General features: G+C 38.9%; 1 protein-coding gene, 1 long non-coding RNA gene and 1 pseudogene across 3 annotated transcripts in view; 1 reads left to right on the top strand and 2 right to left on the bottom strand.

The window, feature by feature from the left end:
• Positions 1 to 18,409, top strand: part of LOC141568922 (uncharacterized) — a 72,172-nt gene that overhangs the window by 16,958 nt on the left and 36,805 nt on the right. The gene's annotated exons all lie outside the window — the stretch shown is intronic.
• The window catches only part of TANC2 (tetratricopeptide repeat, ankyrin repeat and coiled-coil containing 2), a 341,550-nt gene that overhangs the window by 292,871 nt on the left and 30,270 nt on the right, over positions 1 to 18,409 (bottom strand). The gene's annotated exons all lie outside the window — the stretch shown is intronic.
• LOC148756576 (glyceraldehyde-3-phosphate dehydrogenase pseudogene) lies at positions 6,622 to 10,434 on the bottom strand (annotated as a pseudogene).

Below are 18,409 nucleotides of genomic sequence, written 5' to 3'. Positions count from 1 at the left end.
CATCTGTCTGACAGGGTACATGAAAAGCTTTTTAAACACTACAAGGTATCATTATTACTATTATTATTGTTTTAAACAATCAATACTAATTTAGATGGCCTCTTTCCAGTGCTGTTTCTGTTCCTTCCTGCATTTCTGGGCTTCAAGCTGGGATTCTTTTGACTTCTATCTGAAGAATTCCCTTTATTATGTTTTTCGGTGCACATCTTCTGACAATGAATTCTATAGGTTCTTGTTTTTATGAAAATGTCTCTGTTTTACTATAATTTTTAAAGAACATTTTTGCTAGGTATAGAATTCTAAGTTTGCAGTGATTTTCCCCCTTCTTTAAAGATGTCATTCCATTGTCTTCTGGTTTCCATCATTTGTGTTGTTCATTTGAAAATATGTGCTCTTTTTTACTCTGGCTAATTTTAACATTTTTATATTAGCATTTAGTTTTCAGTGGTTTGATTAGGTGTGGTGTGTCTTGTATTTATCCTGCTTCTTATTCATAGAGCTTCTTGATTCTGTGACTTAATGTCTTTTTTTAGTTTGGAGAAATTCTTGGCTAGTGTCTCTTTAAATATGGCTCCTGCCACATTCCTTATCTGCACTCCTTCTGGGACTCCATTGACAATCATAATAATAAGATCTTTCATGTCCCATATGTTTTTTTATATTATTTTCTCTATATTCCATGCTTTTTTCTCTGGGTTTTGATCCAGATTGAAGCACAGAGAACCGATCTAGTAAACTTATATTTCAGGTCACTAATCTGTTTTGTTGCATCTAAAACTGTTAAACTCATCTATTGGATTGTTAATTTTAGTAGTTATTATATTTTTAATTCTAGAATTCACAATTATTTTTTAAATTAGTTTCAGGTGTTAATTCTTTTTTATTAATACAAATTCTCTGGTGAAATTCACCATCTTTTCATGTAAATTCTTTTAAACATACCACATATTTTTTTTAATTGTGACTAAATGAATAACTCAAGTATGTCTGTCCCGTGTAAGTTTATTTCCATGGTCTGTTTTATCTCTTGATTTTCAGTCATTTGGTCCTGTTTCCTGGGATTATTGATTTTTAAAAAAATTGAATACTAGACTGTATATGAAAAAGTATAAGACTGTAGATAATGACATTATGCCCCACATAAGAGTTCATTTTCTTCTGGCACTGAGATAGACTTCAGGCACATCACCTTTATCCAGGTAAGACTTGCTTGCCCTAATTCTAGGGCTAGCCCTTTCAGGACTCTTAATTTAAAACTTTGTTTATCAGAGTCCTTTCTCCTTCATGGATCCTATGGTTGTTAATTTTATGTGCCGACTTGACTAGGCTAAGGGATATCCAGATAGCTGGTAAAATATTATTTCTGGGGGTGTCTGTGAAGGTGTTTCCAGAAGAGATCAGCATTTGAATCAGTAGACTGAGTAATGAAGATCCACCTCACTAATATGGGCCGGCATCATTCAATTTGTTGAGAGCCTGAATAAAAATAAAAGTGGAGGAAGGGGAAATTCTCTCTCTCTCTCTCTCTCTCTCTCTCTCTCTCTCTTTTCTTCAGCTAGGACGTCCATCTTCTCTTGTCCTTGGACACTGATATTCCAGATTCTCAAGCCTTCTGTCTCCAAGACTTTTACCAGCAGATCCCCATTTTCAGTCCTTTGGCCTCAGACTGGGAATCACACCATTGGTTCCCCTGGTTCTCAGGCCTTCAAATTTGAAGTAAATTATACCACCAGCTTTCCTGGTTCTACAGCTTGCAGATGACAGATCATAGGATGTCTTGGTCTCCACAACTGCTTGAGCCAATTTGTATAATAAATTTCTTCTTATCTGTTATATCTATACCATCTATAGCTATATCTATAATCTATATCTATATTTATATCTATCCTGTTGGTTCTGTTTCTCTGGAGAACCTTGACTAATACAGACTCTGAACTCCAACTTTTATCTCCCCGGGACAATTTCAAAATAATCATACTAATACTACCACCATATGGGTAATAAAGACACTTAAACACTTTTTGCATTTTCTCTCCTCCCATTTTTTTTTTAATAGTTGGACTACATCTACATTGTCAGAGAATATAGCCATTATATAACATACTGTCTTTTATCTCTCATTTAGTCTTCGTTACACCAGTTACTATATTTAATGCTCACCACCAGTCCTTACATTGATGTCTCTCTAGTCATTTTGTTTGTTTGAAGCTCATTTATTAGTAGATTCCTGGGAAAGGACTCATGGGAACAATATTCCTTGAGTTCTTAGATGCTAATAACAGTTTGCCTGTGTCCTTTGTATTTGACTCATACTTTCTTTCCTTAATTATCTTGAAGATATTACTCCATTTTTCTGATAACAACCTAAAAATGTAAACTTGATGATAATCAGAGTCATCTACTGACTCATATAGAGTGGACCCTTGAACAACACAGGGGTTGGGGGCACCAATCCACTGATAGAGTCGCTGCAAACAATCCTCAAATACCTTAAGTCAGACCTCTGCATATGTAGATTCCCAACCTCGGGTCAAAAATACTATATTCCTTTTTTCTAGGGACCCAAAGGATTTTTTCTTTAAAACCCAGTAATTTGACTAGAATTGGTCATTCTGTATTTGAGGTGTACACTATCAGTGTGTCATTTCAATTTTTTTTTTTTTCCAGAAAGCTTTTCTTGAATATAGTTTTAGTATTTGTTCTGTTCCCTTACTTTTGTTTTCTTCTTTAGGGACTTATGTTGTGTGTATTTTGGATCTTCTTTGTCACTCTTCAAAATCTGTTACTTTCTCTCAGATCCTTTTTTGTCTCTTCACTTAAACATTTTAAAAATATTTTCTTCTATTTCACTGGTTTCCCTTCAGGCACTACAGTTGAATTTATTTGCTCGTATTTCCTTTCTAGAATACTCTTCATTTCTTAAATTATTGTTGCTTTATTTCTAATTATTTCTTGAGTCCTATCACTTCATTTCTGAGTTTCTAATTCTTATTTCTGTGATTTCATGTCTTGTATTATTATTATTTTCTATATCTTTTATGTCATTTGGAAATAGTAAGTTACAGGTTGCTCTGTTTTGTGGGATGTTTTTCTGGAGTGTTTTCATCGTCTGTAGGAATGTTATTCTGCTCCTTGTAACCCTTTGTTTCCTTATAAAAACTATGTGACATTTATATTTTTCTGTTGTTTCTTACAATATGACATTAGTTTTCCTGAACTTTTCCTATAAGGTGGCATTCACAAAAGCTTTTCCTACTTCACAGAACTTCCTCTCTTGATTTTCAAGAGTGGTATTACACAACATTGGTCTGGAACTTTTCTTTTCCTCTTCTCTGGTTATCCATGTCTTGTTCAATTTTCATTCTACTCCAAGTAGTTTCTATGGTGTGAGGGCCTGTCCTACAAAGAGGTTGGTTTTGCAAGTTCATAGGAGCTAAGCTGCTCCAGCCCCATCAGACCTTTTCCCCATGTACTTGATATTGGTATTGGTCAAAACCCCTCTCAGTTTCAGCTGCTGTTCTCAAATTGGTCTGCTTTCTTTCCAGTCAATGCCTATTGTCTGTTTTGGGGTCCTCCTGTTCTCAGGTCCATCCGATGCAGCTTCGTTATCCTTTCTCCTACACAGACATACCATTCACATCTTGTGGCTGTTGGTGGTTTGTATCCACCCACTTGTCTTTTGGAGTTTGTAGGGATACCTTCTCACTTCGTTTTTTTGTAAATGTTGTTACAGGTTTTAGGTTTTGCTATCTAGTTGTTCTCTTTGTTTTGATGTAAGGATTCAAAGAGAATGAAAGAATATGCTACTGATGCTGTCACCTTCCCAGAATCCTCTCCTAAGTTAATTCAATTATAAGTGTATTTTTGTATTACAGTCCCTTTGGGAGACTGCTCATAAATTATGGGTGTTGACATCTTGCTTCTACGTGGGCCTGGGAAGGTTAAGGACTTTAAAGCTTAGCTATTTATGATACCACAATTAATGACCAAGCATAAGGAAGCTAAAATATGAACATTGTAAATTGCCAACTCGTGAATTTTTAAAAAAACATTTAAATTTAATTACAGCAGAAATATTTCTGAGGATTTGGGGATTGTTTTTTTAACAATAAATAAAAGAAACCGTTTGTGTATATATTCTCAGAATTAACACAATGAAGCTTTCTTTTATGGGGTACATGTGTATAAATTACTTGTGCACAAGTTCCATAGGATGTAACATATTTGCATATATTGTAAATTTTATTTTAATTTTAGTACTCTTGTAGTGTGGAAATTGTAACAACTGGCCAAAAAAATTGTTTTTTAGTAGGCAGGCAGTTGATAATATCAGTTGCTCTAACAGAAACCAGCATGGACCTTTAAAACTTGAAAAAATCTAAAGTGGTCATCTTGTCCTGTCCAGACCACAGCCTCGAGAGTCTTTCTAACTCAAAGTGTTTAAGTACAGACAATTTTCACCAATTTACAATATCTATAAGAAATGGGTTTTTGGTTTTGTTATCAGATGAATTAAAGTACAGTGACAGCAAGCAGTGCAGACAGAAACAATACTTAAGCACAACTTGAAAAAAATGTAACAGAGCAATGGTAGCTAGGAAACAGCAGCAAAGATAACGCATTGAAGAGGAATAGTTCAGGAGTCATGGATAACTCTAAGGCCATGTTATGATGCTATGTGAGTGGCATTGCACACGGTTGCCATAGCTACAGACCTCACAAGCTATAGACACACAGACCCTATGTACCCACCCACTCTGCTACCACTGCTTTCCACACCTGCCCCTCTGAGTTTTCTACAGCTCCACAGTAAGAAGAAAAAGGCCATATGGCTTAAATCAAAATATTTTTTTCACTTCAAAAAAATCAGAATACCAGAAATTCAGAGCAGAAGGCAAGGAAGCACTGGAAAATGCTTATTTCCCAAGGGTCAAGAGGCTTCAGAACGTCCACTCCAGGAGGAAAGGCTGGTGACCTTCAGTCACCCACCTCCATGTCTACTTTCATGTTCCTTTTTACTCTCTCTATTCTTATCCTGACTACACAGATCCTGTCTCTCTTTGTCTTCCCCACCCCCAACTCCCTGTCTTGACAGCAGCACCAGGCAGAGTTATAACATTATTCAAAGGAATACATGTGGATTGAAGTGGTAGAACAGGGATAGATATTTTGATATTCTGTTTTCTTCCAGTGGAATTAATGAAATGCCTTTGGATGCCACTGCCAGATTTAAAGCAAAACCAGGGTAAACTGAAGAAGAAACATTGGTTGTTGGGGGTAGGGAGTGGGGAGAAGAAAAAAAGAACAGAAAAGGGAAGCATCTTGGATATAATTAGGGAGGTCCCTAGATATCACCCAGAATTGGGGGGTGGGGAGATGGGCAATAAGAAACACATGTTGGGGAGAGTACCCACTGGTAACATCTAATTTTCCCTTGTGTACTCTTCCTGGATAACTCACTTATACTTGGTCAGCTGGGGAACTTACTTCTTCACATTCATCAATATTATAACGTGAATAAAATGGTTTAGATGCTTTCTGGTTCTATTTTTGGGATTTCAGATGAAGTGAAAACCCCAGACCCTTTAAGCACACATTCTTTCTTTGCTCATCCTATGTAAGCCAACCCTGTCCTAAACATCTAAGACAGAGTGGCATAGAAGAGAGATGGCTTTGCCATCTGCATTAGTTTCCTTGTTAGTTAGTTGCCATAACAAAGAACCACAAACTGGGTGGCTTAGAACAACAGAAATATATTATCTTACAGTTCTGGAGTCTGGAAGTCTGAAATCATACTTCTTCTGAAATCTGTTGGTGAATCCTTCCTTGCCTTTTCCTAACTCCTGGGGATTTGCCTGCAATCTTTGGTGTTCTTTGGCTTATAGACACATTATGCCAATCCTGCATTACCACATGGACTTCTCCCTTGCTCGTATTTATTGAGCAACTAGTATGTGCTCGGCACTGAGGAAATAGAGAAAACAAAAATAAAGAACCCACACTCACAGAGCTTTCATTAGAGAGGGGAGATGATGAAACAATCAGAAAACATGTTGTTTTCTAATGCTGGATACCTTTATTGTCTCTGAGGTACCCTGTTTCCCCGAAAATAAGACCTAGCCGGACAATCAGCTCTAATGAGTCTTTTGGAGCAAAAATTAATGTAAGACCTGGTATTATATTATATTATATTATATTATATTATATTATATTATATTATATTATGACCCAGTCATATAGTAAAATAAGACTGGGTCTTATTTATGGAGTCACAGGGCAGGCATGTACTTGACGTATAAGGGACCCCTCAGAAAGGTCTAAGACTTTCCACAATACTTTCCAGAAGGAATAAAACTGCAGACAGGACTTTTCCCATAAACATTGGAATAGCATTTCTCCTCCTGGACTTCATAATAGATCTCCATCCATTCTCCAGTTATTACTTCTCTCCAATTTGGGGAGCTGGACACCATTCAAAAAATTCCTTATATAGAGCACCTAATTGTGTAAGTTGCATATGTTATATTTGCCTGGAATTTACTCCACCCACACCCCCTATTCACACATAAATAAGCTCATACACTCTTTAAAAAAAAACACCAAAAAAAAACCTGGATCCCATTTTGAGAAAGAAAGAAATTATTTTCTACACAAGATTTCTTTCTAGCATTCTGATGTTAACAGTAGTAGTGTAGAATCTTCTAGAGTGTGATAAAATGAATGGTTTCAGTTTCAAGGTGGAATTTTTACCACTTACTATAAAACAGTCTGGCAGTGTCCACCAATTTATATTATCTAAGGCAGGGCTCCGCAGACTTTTTTTGGAAGGGGCCAGATAGTAACTTTTTTAGCTTTTGCGGGCTATATTACATCCACTATCCATCATAACCACTCAACTCTCTTATTGTAGGATTGAAGCATCCATAGACAATATATAAATGAGTGAGTGTGGCTGTGTGCCAGTAAAACTTTGTTTACAAAAGTGGTCATTAGGGTAACTTGGCCCAAGGCTGTATTTTACCAATCCCTGATCTAGAAGAGAATTAGTTATAGTTATCTGCTATTTGGCAGGGTAAAGAACTGAACCTCACAAGAGTAGTGGTTTTTCTAACAGATGGCATAGAGGTTCACTGTTCTACCGACTTTCCTTCTGTGGATAAAGTTATACAGTAATAAATAACTGAAGGTCACCACATCACATAACTCTGGAATCATGCAGTGCCTAACTGTGTGGCCATAGGCAGCAGCACTGAATGTATTTAAAGTGATTTTTCTGCAGTTCCGCTTATGGGACCAGATTAAGGCAAAGGAATAGGTAGTGTGTTCATTCATTCGTCCATCAGCATATTGGGTCAGACACTGTGACAACTACCAACGACACATAAATAAATCAAATGAGATCTTGGTCTTCAAGTTGCTTAGGGTCTAGTAAGATGTCTTAGTTTCCTAGGGCTGTAGTAACAAAGTATCCCAAACTGAGTGGCTTAAAAAAACAATTTATTTCAGAAGGCTTCAGAAGGCGAGGAGTCTGAAGGCAAGGCATCAGCAGAACCCACTCCCTCTCTAGCCGACAGGAGAATGACTCACTCTTTGCCTCTTTCTAGCTTCTGAAGGTTTGCCTGGAATCCTAATCCTTGGTGTTCCTTGGTTTACAGCTGCAGCTCTTCAGCTTCTTCCTCGTCATCACATGGCATCTCCCCTATGTGTCTGTGTCTCTCTCCTCTTCTTATATGGACACCAGTCATAATGGATTAAGGCCCACCCTACTCCAGTATGACCTCATCTTAACTAATTACATTTACAACTCTGTTTCCAAATAAGGTCACATTCCGAAGTACTGGGGGTTAGGACTGCAATATGTCCATTTTGGGGGGACACGATTCAATCTATAAGGTAAGAACAAGGTGAAATAAATGTGAAAAGGTACGGTTGCTATGAGAAACACTGTGAAAGCCTTTAGGGTGAAGAGTGAACACATCACTAGTACACAAAGTATCAGGCCCACTGAGCTCACTTGATTGTCAGTATCCTATCAAATCCAGATTAACCAGAGCTCTCTTGGAACCATATGCCATAATTCTACCCAGGAATATATCATGATACCAACTGCAACAACTGGCAAGGCTTTTTCATCACATTTGACGAAGCATTTTACTCCACAGTTTTCAAATTTACCGCCCCACCCCCGACCCTGTTTTAGAATTCAATTAGTAAAACTTGATTTACACTATTAAATAGAGGATTTTCCACCAGCCCTTCATAGCTCTTAATATGCAGAAAATGTTTGTAGTGAGCAAGGAGGTCACAAAGCAGGACTTAAACACTTCGTTTTCTGGCCCAGAACTACTTTTTTCTCCGCGTTAATCAGACCAACTATTCTCAAGCACCTCACTGATGGAAAATAGAACTCAAGAGTATCATTTTCGTATTACCATTTCCCAGTGTTTTACTGAAAGATTTCACATCTTCTCACTTAATCTTCGGCTTTCAGCTTCCCCCTTGAAATCTGCAGATGAATTTCACACTCTGAGGCAAACACTGCTTTCTTCACCATAAATGAGAAACAGAGGCATAGCTCGGCTGGGTTATCCCATTGGGTGTACCCCAAGGCTACAGGCAGCTCAAGCTGGTCTTTTCACTATGATTGCAATAGTCAGAGAAGTCCATTCAGGCAAATTCTATATCACTGGGGACGTAAACTATTATTTTTAGTCGTATTATATATGACATTGAGACTCTTTATTTATGTCGTTGCACGATATATATGTATCCCCAGAACCTTGACTGAATTTCTTACCTCTTATTTCTTTTTTTCTCTTTTCTTTTTTTTTGGCTGGGTACAGTGAACTTTATTGATGGTGCATGACAAGGTCGGGCTCCCTCAGCCCCTCCCCTTCTTCAGGGGGTCAGGGATGGAAACGGGAGGTCAGAAGATTCTCGGTGTGTCGCGGAATCAATCTGGGGCAAGGACTCCCCAGTAGCTGAGGGCCTCTCTTCCTCTTGCTGGGGCTGGTGGTCCAGGGGGCTCTTACTCCTTAGAGGCCATGTAGGCCCTGAGGTCCACCACCCTGTTGCAGTAGCCAAATTCATTGTCATATCAGGAAATGAGCTTGGCAAAGTGGTAGTTGAGGGCAATGCCAGCCCCAGCATCAAAGGTGGAAGAGTGGGTATCACTGTTAAAGTTGCAGGAAACAACCTGGTCCTCAGTATAGCCGAGGATGCCCTTGAGGGGGCCATCCGATGCCTGCTTCACCACTTTCTTGATGTCATCGTATTTGGCAGCCTTCTCCAGGTGACAGGTCAGATCTACAACTGACCCACTGGGGGTAGGGACATAGAAGGCCATGCCAGTGAGCTTTCCATTCAGCTCAGGGATGACATTACCCACAGCCTTAGCAGCACCAGTAGAAGCAGGGAAGATGTTCTGGGGCAGCCCCTCGGCCATCACGTCACAGCTTCCCAGAGGGACCATCCACGGTCTTCCGGGTGGCAGTGATGGCATGAACTGTGGTCATGAGTCCCTCCACAATGCCAAAGTTATCATGGATGACCTCAGCCAGGAGGCCAAGCAGTTGGTGGTACAGGCACATTGCTGACAATCTTTAGGGACTTGTCATACTTCTCATGGTTCACACCCATCACAAACATGGGGGCATCTGCAGAAGGGGCAGAGATGATGACCTTCTTGACTCCACCCTTCAAGTGGGCCCCTGCCTTCTCCAAGGTAGTGAAGACACCAGCGGGCTCCACAACAGCATCACCCCATTTGATGTTGCCAGGATCTCGCTCCTGGAAGATGCTAATGGGCCTTTCCATTGATGACAAGCTTCCCATTCTCAGCCTTGACTATGCCTTTGAACTTGCCATGGGTGGAATCACACTGGCACATGTAGACCATGTAGTTGAGGTCAATGAAGAGGTTATTGATGGCGACAATATCTACTTTGCCAGAGTTAAAAGCAGCCCTGGTGACCAGGCGTCCAATACAGCCAAATCCATTCACAGGAAGACGCGGCTGTCTGTCAAATGGGAGGAGCAGAGAGCCTCTTACTTCTTCTTTCTGAAAAGTGGTTGGTGAATATTCCTACTATTTCCTGCAAAGTAAGACTTAAAGAAGACACAGCTTCTTATTTAAGTGACAAATAAGCTACCCAAATCCTATGAACCAGAAGGATACTATAAAGTGCCAAAATACTGTTTACCATCTTTTAAAATACACCAAAGAAATACAAACTCTAAGAAAAATTTTTAAAAATCCACCTCCTCCTCCTTGAGAAGGTATTTCTGGTTGTTGAGATAAGTAAGTGAAGCAATCTTTTACTCAGATTTTGCAAGTATAGTTCATTATAGTTGTTGAAGTCCAATTTGCTGAACTAATACTAGCAGTCACAATTTATTTGGCTTTTACTCTCTACCAGATACTGTACCAAGCTATTTACATATATTATTTATTCCTTACAACCACTTAGTGAAGGTAGGTAATATTATCCTATTTTACAGATTTAAAAAAGAAAAACAACAACAACAAATTTGAGGAGGCTTAGAAATTAGCCTGAGGGCACATAACTACTAAATACTGAAATCCGGATTTGAATTCAGAACTTCCTGAACTCCCCCTCACACTATTAGCCTTGCAATAATGTGGTATATTAAGTCTAATAAGAATATATATAATAATGAGCTCTATTCCAGTTAATTTGTTGCTCCTTCTCAACCTAAGCATTCTGATTTTCAGGAATTTACTTCCAATTTCCAGGAAAAGGTCAAGACAAAATTTACTATGATCAGTTACAGATCATTCTTAAGTCATATCTTAGGCATTGACAACCTAAATACCCTTCACAAAGTACCTTTTTTTCCTGCTCCTAGTTCACAAGGTTTCACACTGAGTCCCAAAGCACTTTCATCATTAGTTAGAAAGTCCTTTATGAAGAGAAGTGATGCCCCTTTTCACCCCAAGCTGAGCTCTCAACAGTACTCTGTAATCATGACCACTTCTCCAGGGGTGTCACCTTTGCAGGACAGTTCAGCCACCAACAGCTGGGCATCTATGGGACAGGAGTGGACTCATGAATTACCCACTTGAAAATTCAAGGGGAATTTTGAGGGCCTTGGATTTGTTTTTCCAGGTCTTTTTGTAAGCATCTTGATTTTAGTTAGTAAAAAATTACTGATCTTTAGAAAAACAAAGGGTTTAAAGCCAGATTACTTTTAGAAGATCTTAGTATTTATTTTGAGTTTTATTAGGAAAGCTTTGATAATTAACTTGAATAAACCCTAAACTAGCCTGTTTGCTGTGAAAGCAGTTATGTCCTCCCTTCCCTGCCCCACCTTCAGGCCCAGGGGCAGACTCAGAAAGCCTACCTACGTTATTACTTATGGTCACCTGTCAGTTTATTTAGGGGAAAATGTATTCACAGAGAGAAGAGTAACAGTCTGGCAGGTACTGACTGGATTGTTATTTCATGTGCTGTAAAACCCACTCAAAATTTATTTAATATGGAATTTGTGGTGTCTGTTATGAACTTGTGTAACGTCTGTATTTGCACCAGGAATAAAAAGGGTTTGCTGGCAAATAAATAATATCTACATACTTGTAATTTGTAAAGAAAAAAGGTTGTTAAACCTGAAGGAAAAAAAACGTGTCTTTTACTATGGACTGAATTGTATTTACCCTAAATTCGTATTTTGAAGCCCCAACCACCAATGTGATGGTATTTGGAGGTGGGGTCTTTGGGAGATAATTAGGGTTAGATGAAGCCAAGAGAGTGGGCTCTCTAGGGGCTGCTGGTTAGCTCAGTTGGTTAGAGTGCAGTGCTCTTAACAACAAGGTTGCCGGTTCGATCCCTACATGGGCCAGAGTGAGCTGTGCCCTCCACAACTAGATTGAAACAACTACTTGACTTAGACCTGATGGGTCCTGGAAAAACACACTTAAATAAATAAATAAAAAGTTTTTTTTAAAAAAAGGAGGTGGGCTCTCTTAATGGGATTGATGTCCTTATAAGAAGAGTTTGCTTGCTCTCTCTCCGTCATGTGGGAACGCCATGTGGGCACAGGCAAGTCAGAAAGAGAACTCGCACCAAACCTGAACGTGCTGGCAGCTGATTTTGGACTTCAGCCTCCAGAAATGTAAGAAAATTAATTTCTGTTGTTTAACCATCTCCTCTATGGTGTTTTGTTATGGCAGCTTAATACATCTTTTATTACTTTTGAAGCACTATCTGTATGCAAAGATAGTAATTTTACAGTTACCATTTGTGTGTGTTTATTAAAGCAAAATTGATAAGATCTCTTTTTGGCAACACTTTTATGATACTCTTGGAGGTGATAAAACCGCCTTTAAAAAATTGTAGTGTGTAGCTTTTTCAATAGTTTGGACAGACTTGTACCTAGTCAGAATTTGTAAAGTTTTATACTTGCCCCAAAACTCTAACAAAGTTATTATGTGTCATAACAAATGTTATAGCCTATAAGACACCTGGGCACATTCTCACAGCAGAATTTCAGGTTTTATTTTAAAAACATTAAAATAGAATGGGTTTACATGGATAATTGCTGAAGTTCAGTATTGAGTACACAAGGTTCATTGTATTATTCTCTCTACTTTTGTGGGTATTTTAAAATATTAGTAATACAAAGTTTTAAATGAATGCATACATGCAGACGAGCTAATGGGTGGACAAATTCACTTTGCAATATGTGTGGTTGCTTAGTTGTGTTTTGGTCCATAACCATTTTAAAAAATGGAAAATAACAACCTCTTGGCCCCTTTTTAAAAAGTGCAAACTGTGCCAGCTGGTTTGAATGGGAGAGAATGTTTTATACTCTATTTTCACAGCTGTCTTATCAGTTTCCTAAACTCAATGAGGGTGGAACACAGGAATTTCACTATGAGGGGACTCAGGGCTTTGTTGTGGTTTGAAGATAACTGCTATCTTCCCAGGCTAACTTTTTAGAGCGAAGACATTTCCCCAGTGGGGGTGGGGTGAGGTGGGGTGGGGGCCTTAAAGATGTCTTCATAGAGTTTACAGAGTGGTTGACACTTAACAGTCTGCGGGCAACTCTGCCAGCCTTGTGGGAAAACGATTTGGTCTTCAATTGTTTTCACTTGGGCACTTTCCCACACTATGCATAGTTTAAATAGATGAAGCTTCTCCATTCCATCCTACCCCTCCTCCACCCTAAAATTCCCTGAACCATAGGTGTGGCAGGCTTGCTTTGTTCAGGATGAAGTAGGGCAAGAGCTATCAGGTAAATAAGGAAAGTACCCTTTCAGTCTTCTTGCCTGCGGACGTCATGGCTGTGTTCTCTTGGCGTTAGTATGGAAATGAGAGTTTCCACAATTTCAAAGGGAGTGTCTGTTACTGTTCACTACTAATCGAGTAATTATTCAGGTTCTTGACCTCGTTACATGATCTGGATTTCCCTGCCTGTGAGATAGGGCTTGAGCTGAGGACTTCATAAGAGCAGAAGGATTTTTTTTTTTTTTTTTTGCAGAGTTTTCATTTTACTCATAACCTAGTTTTAGACTAGAGGTGTGGGTGGTGAGCATCCAGGCCCTTCGTGAGGCATTACACAATCTATTAGAGTTATACAGAGTGGATAGAAAAGTGCCTGTAACCCACTTTAAAAAAGTGTTTCATAATATAGACTCTGAAACCCTGGAAAATTCTTCAGGGCATGGAATTATTGACACTGTTTCTTGATTGAAGAGAATTCTCAGAACAAATACTCATTGCTCCTATAGGGTAGACGGGGAAAGGAGGGCAAGGATGACAGACTAGGGGCATTGCCAAATGCTTGGCTTTTGGGACTTAGCCACTTATTGCTTCAAAGGTTTGGACCCCAATATTCAGGTATAACTATCAATCACAACACATCTTCATCAGAAATTTCCATTAAGAAGAAAGTGTACATTAAGGTCTTCTCTTTCCCTTGTCTCTCCAGAATTTTTAAGGTGAATTTGTTGTCTATGATTTCATTATCATGAATCATATTTTGAGAGCTCATGAGATATGTAGCAATGTCATTAAGCAGTAGGGAAAATTATGGAAGTTTGAGTCATAATAGTTAGATTTGACTATTAACGGAAGTTAGATTTCAAGAATCTTACCTTTCACTAATCTATTAAACAAATATTTCTTGAGGGGACCATTGTGCTGGGACTATTCTAGGTGCTGGGCATATGGCAAAACACAAGAATGACAAGGTTCTGTTCCTGCAGAGCTTGCATTCTCTGATGGACCTTCACAGAGCAACAGGAAGATCCGGTAGTAATAAGTGCTAATACGAAAGTAAAGCAGGACAGGATGATAGAGACTAGATGAGTGTTTTAAATTGGGCCGTAAGGGAAGGCCACTCTGAGAAGGTGACATCTGAATTGAGTCCCAAATATTGGGAAGAAGCCAGTGATGGAAGATCAAGGGAATTCATATTCTAGGGAAAGAGAGTAAATAGTACAGAAGCTCCAAACTTAACATGCTCAAGGAACAGAAAAATAGCAAGTATGGCTGAGGCTTGGAGGGCAGGGGCAGGGGTGACCTGGTCAGAAAGAAGACCAGTAACCTGAGCATGTAGAGCCTTGAAGGCCAGATTTTATGCTGAACACAATGGAAAGACATCGAAGGGTTTTAAGCAGAGGGGTGATGTTATCTGATTTGCATTTTGAAATATTAGTCTGGCTACCATGTGAAGAATGGATTATATAAGTGGTTATCACAATAATTCCAATAAGAGATGATGGTGGCTTAGAAAAGGATAAAGATAGAAAGAAGCTACAGATTTGGGATATTCTGGAGGTAAAGAAGAATAGATAGCAATTGTTGGTAGATTTAATGAGGAAACTGAGGGAATGGATGATCCCCAGACTCTTGGCTTGGTCCCCTATTGAGGCTATTTGCCAGGTAAGAAAGCTGGGAGAGGAGTGTTCAAGCTGGAGAAATAAAGGTTTGCCTTGGCATGTTAATTTGGAAATTAAAAATCCAAATTAAATGTGAAGCAAGTAGCTGCTTAAGAAGGAAGGTTGGGGCTGGAAATATAAATTTGGGAACTATTAGCATAGAGAGTGGGTGGGACAAGAGCCAATGAAGTGGATTGAAGAGAGAATGGGAGGTGAGAAATGGAGACATTGGCTACAGACATTTTATAAGGCGATGCTATAAATGGGAATAGAGAAATAGGGTTGCAGGAGCATGCAGGGTCAAGGACAGGTTTTTAAAAACTAGTGAATATGTTTTTTAAAAGATGGGAGAAGTAAACTCTGTAAGCTGATGGGAATGATGCAGGACAGGGGAAAATAAATTACTGTCAAGAAGGATCTTTAGGGGTTACGTATTCCATGTCCTCCCAACATAGACTCAAAGAAAGAAGACAATTTGGAAAACTAGAAGCTTAATTTTCTACTTGGTATATATGTATTGCAGGCTTTGGGAGAGGAGAGGGACAGAAAAGGGGTTAGGGAGGAGGGGAGAAGAAGGAAATATGGTTTTAAGAATATTATAGAGTCAGAAAGTACATCGGTGGGACTTGGGGAGGGGGCTGAGGAATGAATGAGTTATACCTCTACCTTTTAGAGACAAATTTTTCCAGGAAACATCATTAGTTCCATTGTCCACTGAATCTGGCTTGGAGATGGCAGCAGTTAAGAAAGGTACGATAAACTTCTGGCTCCCCTTCTTGCTGGAGGGGAGCAGGTTATGGAACTGCTCTGTGCCTCAATTTCCTCACCTGAAACGTCATGAGCTTAGAAGTGCTCACCTTATGGGGTCAGTGTGTGAATTAAATGAAGACCATCCTTCTAAAGCACATGGCACACTTAGCATCATTCTGGGCAGCTCTAGCCTTTGGGTAATATTTCTTTAAGTTTATTGAGGCCAGGGAACATGTTTTATTATTTTTTAACTTTCTATGGCACCTAATATATAGTCTTAACTGCAAGTGAATTTTGAATGCTTGCTTTCTTTCCCCCTCCTTTTCTTTCCCTTTCTTTTGCTGTATTGAATCCTACAGCTTGTTTCCAGCTTCCAGGCCACAAAAGCATGTCTCAAAACTCACCTGTCCTCCACCTCTTGCAGCTCACCACCTGACCTCATATCCCTTTACACTTACTTTTTTGATCTATAGAGTTTTCTGTTGGATGTAGAACCATAGAAAGTCAGCATGAGGTGGGCCTTTAGCTTTATTCTGTCTTTCCTCCCAAAGCAAGAAAGATTTTAAGTATGATCACCTTGATTAAAAATGAAAGTTTATACCATCACTAAATTTACCTTTTGTCACAGATATAATCTCTCTTCCTGACCTAGTTCATTAACTCCATAAAAATTGGTTCCCAGGAAACTTTTCTACCTGAGACAACAGCAGAGACCATGTCAATTTTTGACATTCTCAGTGCATTTCACCTGTGTGTGTATGAATGACCTCTCCCATTAAAATGTAACCTCCCCAAGGACAGAGATCCTGCCTAGCTCTTTTAAACAAATAAATAAATAGAAGTAGTATTATATTTCAGCCAAAGAAAAACATAGAAGTAAAAATAAAATACATAAATGTGCACATTCTATCTAGTGTAAAATATTACACAACTGTAGCTACCCTATGTCCCCATTCTCTTCATAGATAATCTCTATCTGGAATTTTGTATTTGTCATTTCTATGCAGATTTTTATCCCTTGACTGCATATCAAGTTCGTAGTGTGTCTGACATGAACACATAGTAGGTTCTTAAAGTTTATTGAATGAATGATGCTTGTTTTCTTGAGAACAGGAACTGGGTCTTTTCATTTCTTTGCTATTACTCTTCCCAACGTCTTTCTCACAAGTTAGGTGATTTGGAGGGTAAAATAGGTACTTAATTATTATTGACCAATATAAATTAAAACCCATGACGTAAATTATAGCTCTCCCGCCAATTCTCATGGTGTCTGCCTCTAATAGGGACAGAATGTAATGTTGCAAAATTGGCTGATAAAATCACCTATGTGTAGAGGGAGGGGGTGATTAGGAACCCTGCCTGTTGCCCTGTGTGGATACTCCATATCACATCCGCCTTTCTGGGTGCTCGTCTTTTTCCATGGGAGAACATGTTCCACTTTGCCTCTCCTAAGGAGAGACACTGCATAGATCCGGTAAGGGAAGAGAAAGAGAAGCCATTGTTTACTGGAAGCAACCCTGGGCAGAAGTATAGCAGCAGCAGATGGGATTTTGCCTACAGCTTTTGGGTGTCCTGAGAATCTTCCCGTTGGTTCTACAGGCAGCTGAGATCAGTGGCAGTGGCTCCCTTGCGATCCCTGCGCTTGCAAATTTCCTGAAAGAGATCCTAACCACCACTCCTCCTGCAGCTTTCCCAGAATAGTGAAAGCCTCTAATTCACCGTGTTAAACCCGTTGCTATTTGAAACACCTAGAATGCTGACTGTTTCTCTGACTGCACCAGGATAAATCATAAGACCTACTCCAGGAGCTTCCACTGGAAACCCTAAGAGAACAGAACTTGATATAGAGATTCCCTAAGCCCCTCAGGGCAGCTGTGATGGCACCTTTGGAACTGATAGGTCCTTGACTTCGGGGCTTGGGAGCTCTTCAAGTTGTCACCCAAACCTATGCTTGTGGGACTTGAAAACACGGTTTACGGTAAAATGAAAACAGTATTGAATCTATAAAACTGTGTAGAATCTACTGAGACTAAAGAAGTGAGATATAATGAATTATTTTAATGTTTTTCTATGCACATGTGACTGCATAGGCTGTATTTGAAGAACACACAAACAGATAACAGGGCAGAGAACTAGGTGGCTAAGGGACAGACTTATTTTCCACTGTATATGCTCTTGTACCTTCTGAATTTTATACCATGTGCATGTACTCTATCTCCAAAAACATTTATGTTTAATATCAACTATTGTGTACTTTTTTATACTGATTTTGCAATTATCAGATGTTTTTAAAAAAGTCACAAACTCTGACAACATAAAATGTGGACCATGAAATGAGGAAAGAAGAACTGGCACCCACTGCTTATGGGATTTTGTAGAACTTCTTGCAGGGGGTTAGGGAGAGTATCAATTAAGTAATGTCCAGTGAAGTTAAAAATGTACAAGCCCTATGAGCAGCAATTTCCCCAACACTCATATACCAGGAGAAAGGTGCAAAGATGTTCATTACAGTATTGTTTATAATAGAAAAACTGAAGTCATAAAAATGTACAATAGGGAAATAAATCGATATAAAAAGATGAAATATTATGCACCAGTTAAAACAAAGGGCCTAGATCTATAAATATCAACATGGAAATTTCTCAAAATATATTTTTGAGGAAAGAAAGGAGCTGTGAGTGATATATACAATATGGCAGCATTTAGGTAAATTCTAAAACACACATACTAATAGTAAAGTATTTTTTTAAATGGGCT

Source organism: Rhinolophus sinicus, chromosome 12 (genome assembly GCF_057876585.1).
Source record: "Rhinolophus sinicus isolate RSI-liver-muscle chromosome 12, RSI-T2T, whole genome shotgun sequence".
Classification (NCBI taxonomy): Eukaryota; Metazoa; Chordata; class Mammalia; order Chiroptera; family Rhinolophidae; genus Rhinolophus; species Rhinolophus sinicus.
The sequence above is the reverse complement of the archived record's forward strand: the minus strand, read 5'-3'. Positions and strand labels throughout refer to the sequence as shown.